The sequence below is a fragment of the Mixophyes fleayi genome, chromosome 8, assembly GCF_038048845.1.
Source record: "Mixophyes fleayi isolate aMixFle1 chromosome 8, aMixFle1.hap1, whole genome shotgun sequence".
NCBI classification, from domain to species: Eukaryota; Metazoa; Chordata; class Amphibia; order Anura; family Limnodynastidae; genus Mixophyes; species Mixophyes fleayi.
In genome coordinates this window covers 36,142,500-36,155,071 of record NC_134409.1, presented here as the reverse complement: position 1 = coordinate 36,155,071, position 12,572 = coordinate 36,142,500, and positions in this window count along the sequence as shown.

Genomic DNA, 12,572 nt, shown 5'->3' with positions numbered 1-12,572 from the left:
AACCATCGGATGAAAAAATCATGACCTAGATTTACTAAACTGCGGGTTTGAAAAAGTGGGGATGTTGCCCATAGCAACCAATCAGATTATAGCTTTTGTTTTGTAGAATGTGCTAAATAAAAGATATCTAGAATCTGATTGGTTGCTATAGGCAATATCTCCATTTTCTCAAACCCGCAGTTTAGTAAATATACCCCCATGACTCTATAAACTCCATGGAGAGCCTGATCGTAAGAGCATACACAATGCAGAATTGGAACGACATGACATTGCTCCATTACTGAATGATATTTTCAAGCCAGTTTGAAAATCTCGATCAACGATTTCATGTGCTTGGTGCCGACAAAAGTTAATCGTTTCAGTGTACACACTAATGCGATATCGGGCTGAACGGTTGTTTAACGTCCGATTGACCCAATATTCAGCTCAAAACACTGTTAAGTGTACCTTGCCTTATTAACATTAGAACAATGAAGCTGGAAATTTTTTCCATAGGGGCACATTTTAATCAAGGTGAAATGTTCTTCCCACATTAGACAATGGCGTTCAGCATTCACTCTCTCCCCTGTGAGACCAGATTTAGGCTACGCACACACTGGTGCTTGCAATATGTTTTTTATCCCATGTTCAGTGGTCGATGTGGGAATTTAGAAGTGGTGGTTTGAAAATCTGAGCTGAATGATTCCTTGTGCAAATGCTAAGATATTACACTTGTTAAATAAATAAATAAATCAATGGATCCCTGGGCCCTGATGCAAAATATAATCCAATAACACCAAACTATATAGTTCCAGTTAATAGAGATAGAAAAATAAATCTAAATGTTATCAATAACAGCATCTGAAGTATATCAAAAGACAACAATAGAGTGATTCCACACACATATATCTGAAATAAAAAATGTTATCATTAGAGAAGAAAATAGTAGTGCTGGGCGATGGAAAGGGATTACATGCTGACTCAGGTGCTTAATAGCTCAATAGGTCAGCAATTAATAAATTATTTAAATCCCAATAAATGTCCAAAACTATATAATAGTATATCACTTTAAAACACATATTAGTTACAGTGACCCTAGTGAACTCTGTACAAGCCACAAACTCCACCTAAGTAGTTAATAAGCTGAAAGGATTTTTTTCTGCATGGTACAGCATCCAGCTACAAGTTGCAGATTATAGGTTATGTGTCTGCTGTCTGCTAATGCTGGAGTCGCTGGCATGTGATCTGATCCCCTATATCATACTTGCCAACTGCGAATTGTTGATGTCCAGGAGATTCTGGAGGAGGTTTTGTGGAGGCAGGATGGAAGGGGGCAGCCAATTGTGTCATTTTGACCCTGCCCCCATGACGAAATTTACATTTTGTCATGGGGGTGTGCGGCCAAAATGACGCTGACTCTCTCTCCCCATTTGTGTTTCTCTTTACCAGGTTCCCCTAAATGTTGTCTGTTTCCAAATTATGGGTGCATGTCCCTTTATTTCTCCCCCTCTGTGTGTATTTCTCCCTTTGTCCCCCATCCCATCTGCCCCCCCTTTCTTTTCAATCTGCCCCTCTACACACTTGCACCACATCTTTTCCCCCTCATCTTCCACTTCTCCCCTATTTATGTCTTTCCTTCATCCTTTTCTGCTGGACAGTGGCAGGCAGAGCCAGTACTGGTGGCTGCGGATCAGAAGTGACGTGGACGAAAAGAAGCATAAATGTGTCCAACGCCACTTAGATGAACCTAAGGATGGCAGGTAAAAAAAAATTCTGATATTAATCATTTTTGTTGAGTGTCTCAATAGTAAACTTTTACTATGTTATAGGTCTTATTCATCATGTTGAAAACCCAATTAGTGTATGTGCTAATGGAGACACTGGTGGTCAGGGATTCATCATTGGAGATTTGCATGCACTGGGGGACTCATTTATTAAAGGGCAAAAAGCGCCTTAAAAAATTCAATAGGGCTTTTTCTTGTTTCAAAGGGTTACTGCTGGCATGCGGAAGCATTATTATTATTACCATTTATTTATATAGCGCCACTAATTTCGCAGCGCTGTACAGAGAACTCACTCACATCAGTCCCTGCCCCATTGGGGCTTACAGTCTAAATTCCCTAACACACACATTTAACAAGTATCTCAGTGGTACCTGTTCTGTTATCGCCATCTCAGGTGTTGTCCTGGCTTAATACCGCTGTGGCTACGGCTAAAGGTGTACTAACCCTACATACTTTATATTGGCCCCACCTACAGTGCTTTTGGTCCCGCCTACATGAGACTACTTTCGAAAAAATTTCCAGGGCCACTTTCATTTCCCAGTCCGCCCCTGCATCTAATTATCATTTATAGACTGCAAATCATCTGTTTACTAATGTTATACTTACTCTAGACTATAACTCATTTTCATCAGGGGACTAGTGCTCTAATGCTCTTAGGCTCACATGTATATGTCCTGTTAACCTAATCTTTTATCTTTCTGACCTCTGAGATATCCTGTTGCTGCACTGTCGATTACGAGCTGAAGAAGTCTGTGTGATGAGCATTGGGGATCATAATTAATGTACAGAGGCAGGTAAAGTTAGTTCAATAGTGCTACTTTGCTAGCAGTCCATGTACAGCTAGGAACAGCTTCAAAGGATGTGGGGAGAAGTGCTTGTATGTTATATCAGCACATACCACCCCAATAACACATACAAATCATAATGTGCCTTATTTAGATTCAGGAGGTGTCATACAAGCTAATTACCAGTCATATAAAACTGCAAATCCGTTTTGGGAATAAATTCATAGTAATGCTTGGTGTAGCTCAGATGAACTCTGAGTCCAGTGAGGGGTTTTAACCTGAAACGGGGAGACTAAATTACTTTATTTCCTTGATTTGGTATTAAAACTCTTCTGCAGTACCCATGAACTTTTTATGGATACACGTAGTTACAGATGAGTGCCCAATACTAATTTATGGCAAGGGTCGTTAAAGCCCTTGAAATCTCTCTTTACGGTTATACCGATAACAAAAACAGACCCCACACATTCTTGGTGATTTTGTGATATCTCGGGACACCTTAACTGGCTAACTGAATAGCTGGGATAAGTTTGAATGATGGGGAATAAGGAAAGAGGAAAATATCATATTTTCTCAAATATCATACATACAGGGATCCTGCTTTGACGTGCAAATGAAAGGAAGCTTATGAACCGTTGTGTGAAGGTAATATCATTTTTTGTAGGACATTCCGGTAAGAAGTTAAGATAGTGTAAAGAAAAACTGACTTGAAAGGTGATTGAACAGAGGTCATAAACAACTAATTTACAAATACTTTCTAGTTCTGACATGACAGTGGAAGTGGGGGGGGGGGGGGTGTTGTTGGCACCTGAAGTATATTAAAATGTCATGTAAAATCTAATATTGATTTGTTCACTTTACGGGAGTCAATTTCATATTGAGAAGTGTCCCATTATCCATGCCCTCGCAGCAGACAGAAAACTGATAGTTCATAAGTGTAGCATTTCAGCTGTTTATTCCTTTTTATTTTGCAAGAAACTATTGTATTATATCGTTGTATGTCATTTTGTTAATTTTTTTTCATCGTAAGAAGGGGGACATTTTGCATGGAAGAAATCCTGGAGTGAGTGTTGCTGCAAGAGGCATGGTAGTTGAAGTGTCAAAGCCAGAGGCTGAGAGTACACAGAGAGAAGTGTCAGAGCCCGAAGGAGAAATCATCCCCGCAGAGGAGGGGTGAACTGCAGTTGAGAGTTACACAGTGTGTGTCAGAATTGAATTGAGAAGCTGCCTGCCTGTTAGCATCCATGTGAATGCCCCTGCAGAGAAGGGGTGAACTGCAGTGAAGTATGGAGTACTGGAGTGTAAGAGACCTGTGAACTATGTTATATTACATCTAGATAACATTAGGAACTGTGCTGGAGAGAATAAGGAGCTGTATATATATATTTCTTTATTGCTGCAGCCATTATGATTATCGTGCTGGAGGAAGAGGAGTGTAAATAGAGAGTTCAGTTTGTCATAGAGATGGTCTGGCGCCCAAATTATTGTGACTTTTATTGCACTGCACCACAAAGTGACATCACCTGTATCCTACTACTTACAAAGAAACACCTGCATGTGCCCCTGGTCATTTAGACCCATGCCCCTCAGATAGCCAGGGCTCGAGAAGGAGGTGCACTGTGTAACCTTTGCACCCCACCCTACACGCAGTGACAGCGGCTTACATATACATATTTATGTTTGTGTGTAATATGCATTTGATGTGTGTTTAGATGCATTTCAAAGTGCATTCAATCTGTGTTTTTGAAACATGTGCCTGTGACAAAACAGGAAGCATATTATTTGATTCAAGCAAAATGCATATGTAAATACTTCTGTACTGGATAGTTGTCGACTCCCAAGAGAGCAGGGCAATCTCCTGCATCCTGCCCTCTACATTAGTGAAGTGGGTGGGGGTGTGGCTAATCGTGTCCTACTGACCCCGCCCTCTGCTGTAATAGGACACAATTGGTATGGGTCAAAAAGGGACCGGGCCTAAGGACGTGATTCACGTGGCCACGCCCCCAGAAGGCAGCAGGGAGATCTCCCCTTCCGAATGGGAGATCTCCAAAGTAGACCAGTATGCTTCTTAACCATTGCACTGATGTAATTTTGAACTACGCAGAAACGCATCTGACGCGTTGACATTGAACCAGAAGCATTAAAAAATATCAGTGCAGTGGAATTTAAATGCACATTAGAAATGTATATATACGCAAAGTGTTAATGCCAGTGTGTACGTAGTCATATGGTCTGCCAACAGAATAGACACCACAAATTTACACTTTTATACCTAGACAATTGTCATGATGTTAAGAGTTTTCTAAAATTTCCCGACCTCTGAAACTGCTGGAGATAATTTCCTCAGGATTTACTCTACTTGTAAGTATTAAAGTGAAAAATCAAGTGGTGAATCATTAGTTGATCTAACTGTTCCAAAATGAATATACACATAAGAAGGAATACATTTTTAAACTTTAGCATTTGAAGTAAGCTTGTGATCTACCCAGACTTCTTACATGCTCAGGATCTATCTACCAGACTTCTTGGAAGTGAGTATGATCAGTTGGCAAGTTGCCTACCTCTAACTATACTGTTTAATAGAAATGCTCAAATGATTTGAAGCTGTTTGAAATTTGATTGAATTTTGCTGGTTCAAATGCCTTGTTCACAATACAATCACTCAGTTTGACCTGTTTCAACTTCCACAGCCTCCCTTCTTTTGAGCAATGATCCTGAACTGACATTCGTCAAATATGTTTTTTGCGGTCCTCAAATTAAATTGAAGTTAAATTAAACTATAAAATGTTGCCTATTTGAGCTGAAATGGTTAAAACTCATAGTATTTTTAACAGTTTTTTTTTAATTCAAACGGTCTCTGTTCACATGAAAAATCATTAAAAAGCTAAAGCACCCTAGCATATGTACAGACTACATAGGCAAACTGAGGGTGTGGGGGGGGGGGGGGGGGGGCGGTTCCTAGTGCCTGGAAACCCCCCTCCAAGCATGGGGCGCTGTATAATTGAGATGGCTGGACCCTGTCCCCGCTTCTCACGGCTCTGCAGTGCAAGCTGCATTGCCCATGTATCTTATAGGGATAAGAAGAGTTGGAGAGCAGCCAAGAACTGTCTAATATTATAACCACGCCCCCATGCATGCTGGTCACGCCCACTGGTGGCGTGGTGTGGAAACCCCCTTCTACAAATCCTGCGTTTGCCCCTGGACTAGACCGTACATGGTCAAACCTTGCATACGTTTTGCTGAAATATTTAGTCTAATCTAAACTTTAAGAGTTAATTTTGACTTTTAGAATTTTAGAACTGGTCCAAAAACCGGTATGAGGACCACTGTGAAACAATTTCAAGGATCACTACTGTTTATTCACAAACCAGTAAATGGACATGTTGTGGTTCACTTCAATGCCTTCATGTGACAAACCCGGGGCTGTAGCAGGTAGTAGTTTAATTTGTAGCAGCAAATAACATTACAGGCCAGTGTTTAAGTTTAATTGGACCAAATTGTACATACCTTCCAACATTCCAGGTAAAACAAAACGGCTGTATGTTCTACCTAGCAACAAGCTGGGATTGGTTGAACAGAGGACATCTGGAGTAGGGGTCTAGAAAACAGGGAAATGATCATAGAACGTATTGCATGGTCTGCATGCAACAAGTTAAGTATTTACACAGTAATCTGTCTCAGCAGTGCACAAACCATGATATCTATGCTATAGATATTACAGTGGTAACACGTGTTAATTGCAGTATGATATGCTGCTTAGCAGTTAGTGTAGATTAGATGCATATTGCATACTTTAAGTTTAGATTGTGATCAAGCAGCCAGTTTCAGGTTTTCAATAATGACATTTAAAATGTATTATGCATACCTGAGGTGTTAGTTAAATTTCACTGGAATTTAAGGCATACTTGCCAACATATGGCAATCCTCGTGTGGGAGCTGCTTGGGGGAGATGGGCGTGAAGCGGGCGGGGCTCAGAAAATTGTGTCTTTTTGACCCTGTCGTTGTGACGTGATGGCGCCAAATGCTGGGCATTTTGGATATAATTCTGCCCACTTCATAATGAAGCGGGAGGCTGCCATACTCTGCGGGAGTCCAGGAGACCCATCCGGAATCCGGGAGTCTTCCGGACATTTCGGGAGAGTTGAGGTTCTGTGAGAGATATTTATTACTTTTGCCTTTTTCTGTTTAAAATAAATTGAACTCTATGTACAGTGTCCCACAGGGGTGCATAACAGCTGATGGCATTAGACAGCAATCTGTCTGGTCAAATGTGACACCTTGGCACTTGTGATTTCCTTTAATGGTGACTAAATGTTGATTCTTATTTTTGGAAAGGGGCATGGTGTTTTGTACCTCTTCTGAGATCAGTAAATGCAAAAATCACTAGAATGAACTAAACTGCATACAAATATGTAATATTTCATCTCCACTACTAAATCTGTCTGTTGGTGTAACAAGGTTCCCTGCATGTATATATTATTTTATATAGCTGGAAATCGAGATTGAACCTTAATGTTGTACAGATCTAGTAGTCTATTGATGAAGACTCCGCAATATGGAAGATTTGCTATTGCTGCTTATCGCAATTCTTTCCCACAATTTAGCAAGAATATTTCGCTGGGGCAGCTGAGTGGTGCTCAGCTCCCTGGTGACACTGGCTGGCAGAGGTAAGAGGAATCTTACAGCACACCAGGTCAGCGCAGGGTCTCTCTATGCATGTGTTGCCCAGCACTGGCAGTTCACCCAAGTCCAGGCTTCCAGTTCCGCTTTTGCAAAAAATTAAATATATAAAAAAAAAATATGTAAACTAATAATAATAAATAGTGAAAACAAAATTTTAAACACAAAATATCACTAAACCATTTTTACTGGTGCTAAGCCCTGGCTGTAAAATTGGCAGTACGTGCCGAGAGTCTGCACTGGTCCTAGAGCTTTGTTAAATAGAGAGAATCTATTGCTGTTCTCTGTTTGTTAAAGACTCGCTCGGTATCACAATGCAATATAGCAACACTCTGCATACTTTAGTTGTGATTAAATAGCTGTCTGGATTTTTAGATACCGCAGACATAGACAATAGCTAAGATTTAGTGTAAACCTATGTATTGAAGATTTCAGAAAAAGAGATACAATTGGTGTTCAATGTTAAAAGTTTAAACAGTAACATGTGTTTATTTTATTTAATTTTATTAGACTGTTTAAAATGTAAATGCATGACGTGATAAATTCCAATGAGAAATGAATATGCCCCTGTCTGTTACAATTCAGAAACGGAGTCCTATCACTCAGGCTCCACCATCCTCCACGTGGACCGGAATTGCTTCAGTGGAAAGAATAATTAGATCACTTTGAGGAAAAGAATTTAGAACTAAATAAACAAGCATTATATTAAAGCTAAACTTGTTATGGAGTAATCTCTTTATTCATAACAAAAGTTAAAACAATTGAACAATATTGACATGTTGATCATGCGTCAATAATTATCATTAACATTAACATTTATTTTATAGCATCAGCATTCCCCCCTAGTGCTTTAGAATTGGAAAAAAAACCCCACAATAATAAAATAAGATTTGGGGCTAGATTTACTAAAAAGCGGTTTGCTTAAAGTGTCGGTCTTAGGAGGACTTACAAAAGGCTAATACTGCTAGAAAATGTGGCTTTGGGGTAGAGTTATTAAACCTTCTAAACAAAAAAAGTGGAGGTGTTGCTCATAGCAACCAATCAGATTCTAGCTATCGTTTATCTAATACATTCTAAATAAATGGTAGCTAGAATCTGATTGGTTGCTATGGGCAACACCTCCACTTTTACTTTTATACAGTTTGTAAATCTATCCCTTAGTTTGATAATGGTGTTTTCAGGAAATCTGGTGCATTCATGCTACAGCATGTATGCTGCCTTACTTGTGATTGGGACAGGAAAGAGGGAGGCGGATGAGAAGGAACACCAGTCCCAGGCTCAGCAGAGGCCCCACAGACCACCTGTTTTGTCAGGTGTTTGAACCTGGATTCCCTCTCTGATTGGGAGTTAGTGTAAATGTTTCTCCTCAACCTCACTAACCTCTCATGCTTTATGTGCAGGTGAGACTTGATTTTTCCCAGGTGTTAAAGGCCCTGAAAAGAGATATATGATATGTTGCATACATATATCTGCTTTCCCCGCAGGAATCATAGTGGCATGAGATAAAGCTAGTTTTCTATAGGCTCTCATAGATTGCACTCGTATTGGTCTGAGACCACCTCACCACAGGGCAGAGGTTTACATCAATCACCACCACTACCACTCCCTGAATGTCCAGGTGGTCTGTGATGTTAATATACTTATGATATTTTTGCCTGGTTATCCTTGGTCATGGCATGACGCCTATATCCTGAGGCAGGTAGGTCTTGTTTGACAAGTTTTTGGGTGTGTAAAATATTGTCATTTAACATGATCCTTATTTGATATGCTTCACATGTGCCAACTGCTGTATATGTGCATTCAATGTAAGCGAACATTTGTGTTTCAGGATTTGCGTGTCACCCCTGGCTAATGACATCTTGGCTGCATCTGGAGACTCCTGCTCAGCATATTGTTCTATGTGAACGTACCTTTGGACTATTCATCATCATCAACATTTATTTATATAGTGCCAACATAGGACTTTACATTTGAGGACAAACACAGTAATAAACAAACTGGGTAAAACGGACAATGAGGTGAGAGGGCCCTGCTCACAAGCTTATATACTATTAAAGTTCAGGTTCCCTGCAAAGGTGGCCGATATTGTGTTGGTTTTCTGTCTACTGCATTATCTGGCTGTACAACAACATAGACCATTGGCTATTGCAGTAGACATTGAACAAGCAGGTGTCCGTGTACCGTCTGGTGGTGTTCAGACTACAGAGGGGGGAGGCAGACTAGAGAAAGGTTAATTGACAACTATTGTACATGTAAGTAGTTTATAATAATATGAATCATGTGTCAGCTGTGTGTTACCAATGACACATATGAGTTTATTTTTTTAGAATAGAGGCTGTTTGTGCAGAAAGTAGTGTTTACTCTCACGTGGCACCATTGGAGATGGTTTAAACCTTAAATATATTATAAATAAAGCACAGAAACGTTTTCCACAATACAACAATTTTTTTATTTAACCCAATCAAATATTGTGTTGTTAATATATGTGTGTTTCTTTTTCTGTCCAGAAAATAGGCTGTTGACTGTGCCATTTCTAGTCCTGGATCCATGGGGGAGGCCGTGGCGGCTGCTGCTGTGACTCTGCAGCTCGTTAAGTGGTTTGTTGCTGGAGGGGTAGAGATTGTACCTCTAATAGGTTTAGGGTAACAAACGCGTTCGCTTCTTGCTCTCCAGGAGATGACATCAGTGCCTGCTTAACATCATGTTGGTGTTGTGATGTTCTGTAGAGAAATTAAATCTGAAAGTTGTTGTAACTTAAAGTGGTTTCCTTAGTGAAGCTGCCAATACATTTTTGTTATGGCCATATAATGTTTACAAATGTTTTAATTTATGATTTGACATCCTATAGTACCATCCACATTTAACTCTTATAAGAGGCGATACATGTGGTAAAAATACATATTTGTATGTCTACATTGTATTAAAGTTATCGTTTACCAATAATCATTGTCTATGCAATTTGTGTGGTTTCAACTCACAAAGCGATTTATTAGCAAAAGCAAAAGAATAACAGTTAAATAAATAAGTACAGCAGATGCATACACCGCGCTCCGCTGGATCCAGCTTACAGTCATTCATTCCTGAAGTCTGTGGTCAAAGAGACTGTATGCTGGTTCCAGAGAGCAATATATATACATTTGGTGTTACAGTAAATACAATACAGATGACTTGCCATGTTTCCATTGGTTCAGGCTTCAGGACAGTCCAGTATAGTGTAGTTCATAGGTCAGTTCAAACGACACCCTCCAAGGGTGGGGCTAAGCTCTCCGATCACATGCATACCAATCTTCCCGCCGAAAGCTAGTTCAAACTGGTCTATTTACATTGTACACACAACACCATCCTGATCATTAATTGCCTGTATTCCATAACTAGCATACACAAGGTGCGATCTTTTAGCTGATGGAACCAAATCACTAAGGATAAATAGGGGATTAGAATGACACCAAACATGATATTTTTCATGTATCCTGAACCTTAGATCTCACTATAGTGCATATAAAATGATAATATCTAACTATAAACTAATAACATCAGTTCATAAACAACTGTGGGTTGGAACTATTAGAAAAATGAACTATGTACAAGTGAATGTGTAGGTGTAAGTTTATGCGTACGTTAGTTATTGTACGATTGTGTTATGACACATGGCGTACTGATCGCAATTGCACGGTAAAACAATGTTAATCAATATACTTTCTTTCATCCAATTATTCAACTTTGACAATTGACAGCAACACCAAGAAACAGGAGCAACTTTTAGTGCGACAAAAACATACTGGTCAGAGGGTGAAGGGGTTGGAAATGTTTATATTTCTGTTATTTTCTCTGGAGGACAGTCGTATAATAACATATTAATATAACATAATAATATAATCATTTTTAGCCTGTTTTCTGTTTATTCGCTATGTGCAAATGTAGCTTGTAAAATGAATGATCTACTTCATCACATCCTAAACATTTGTTTCTGTTCCACCAGGTCGTACTCATCAGCTTGCTCTTCCTGGGCATCCTGACTGCTTGAAGGCAGAGAACCTGTCCTTTGTGGTGACTCTATTAGACGACAAATGTGAGGAAAAAATCATATATTTGTGCATCAATTAAACTATGTTCACAGTGGAGAAAATAGCAACAACAAAAAAAGCAAAATTGTTTCTGGAATAATAAAAATGTTGACATCTTTCATGGTACATGGCATTTGCATTTTTATGAACAAATTTATTTTTTTTAAATTAAAACCAGCTTGTTGCTGTAATGGAGGAGCATCAGTGTCCTGCGCATTCACCCTCTCAATTTTCTCTGGGGGAAGGATATGTTGTAGCTCCTCCTCATAGGATGTGTAGTCCTCCTCTCTTCAGTTATCTTTTCCTTAAGTCTCTGCTTGACCTCTTTAAGGGCCCCATTGCATGGACAGAATCACATATTTGCCCCCCATAGTAGCAATCTCCACCCTAGAGGAGTCTGGGCTTCCTGACTTTCCAAAATAATCTTATAGCAGGGGATGATATTATGCACTATAACAAAATTCTCTTCAAGTGAGAACTTACTATTTCTCACTGCTTCTTCCTCCTAACCTGAATCCTTTCTCCTGCCTACTCTAACTCCTTCTGTGCTTCCTCTTCCCCCTCCTGCTCAATCTCACTCTTCTCTTCCACAGCCTCTGCCCTCCTCCTATCTCTCTCCATAGCCACACGATACTGGAAAGCACAACACAAATAACTAGCCAGGGTCAGGTTATGCGATAGGCTAACTAGCGTGAATACTGGGGCATTAGGCCTTTAAAGGGCAAAACATTTTTTAGGGGTGCACGATTTTGACAGTGAGAGCTATAAACTGAAATTAATTTTAAATTATAAGAGAATAGTTGTACTCCAAAGTAAAAAAGAACTTGAGGAAATCTCGCTTCTTGGCAGGCTTGCTTAATTTCGAGCTCATCCTCTCATCCTACAGTTCAGCCCTCTGCCTTGCCAGACAATCCTTCTTCAATTCTATAATCACTTCACAGTCCTCCAATACCAGATGCTTTTTTGTCACTTTCAACACACTCCTTTCCACCCTCTCGCCTTCCCTCCCATCTTTCATTACTGCCACTGCCTCCTTCTTTGCTTCCAAAATTGAGGCCAAAATCTCTTTCTCCTATCACCCTTACCACTCCACCCTCCTCTCTCTCCAGCCATCACCTACTGGTGACAAAGTCCATTCTCTTTAATTAACCTCTCCTCCCTAAACTTGCCCCCTGGATCCCACCCCCTTTCACCTCCTTCACTCCTTCTCCCCCACTGCCTGTTTACACCTTGCTCACCTCTTTAATCTGTCCTTCTCTACTGGCATCTTCCCCTCATCC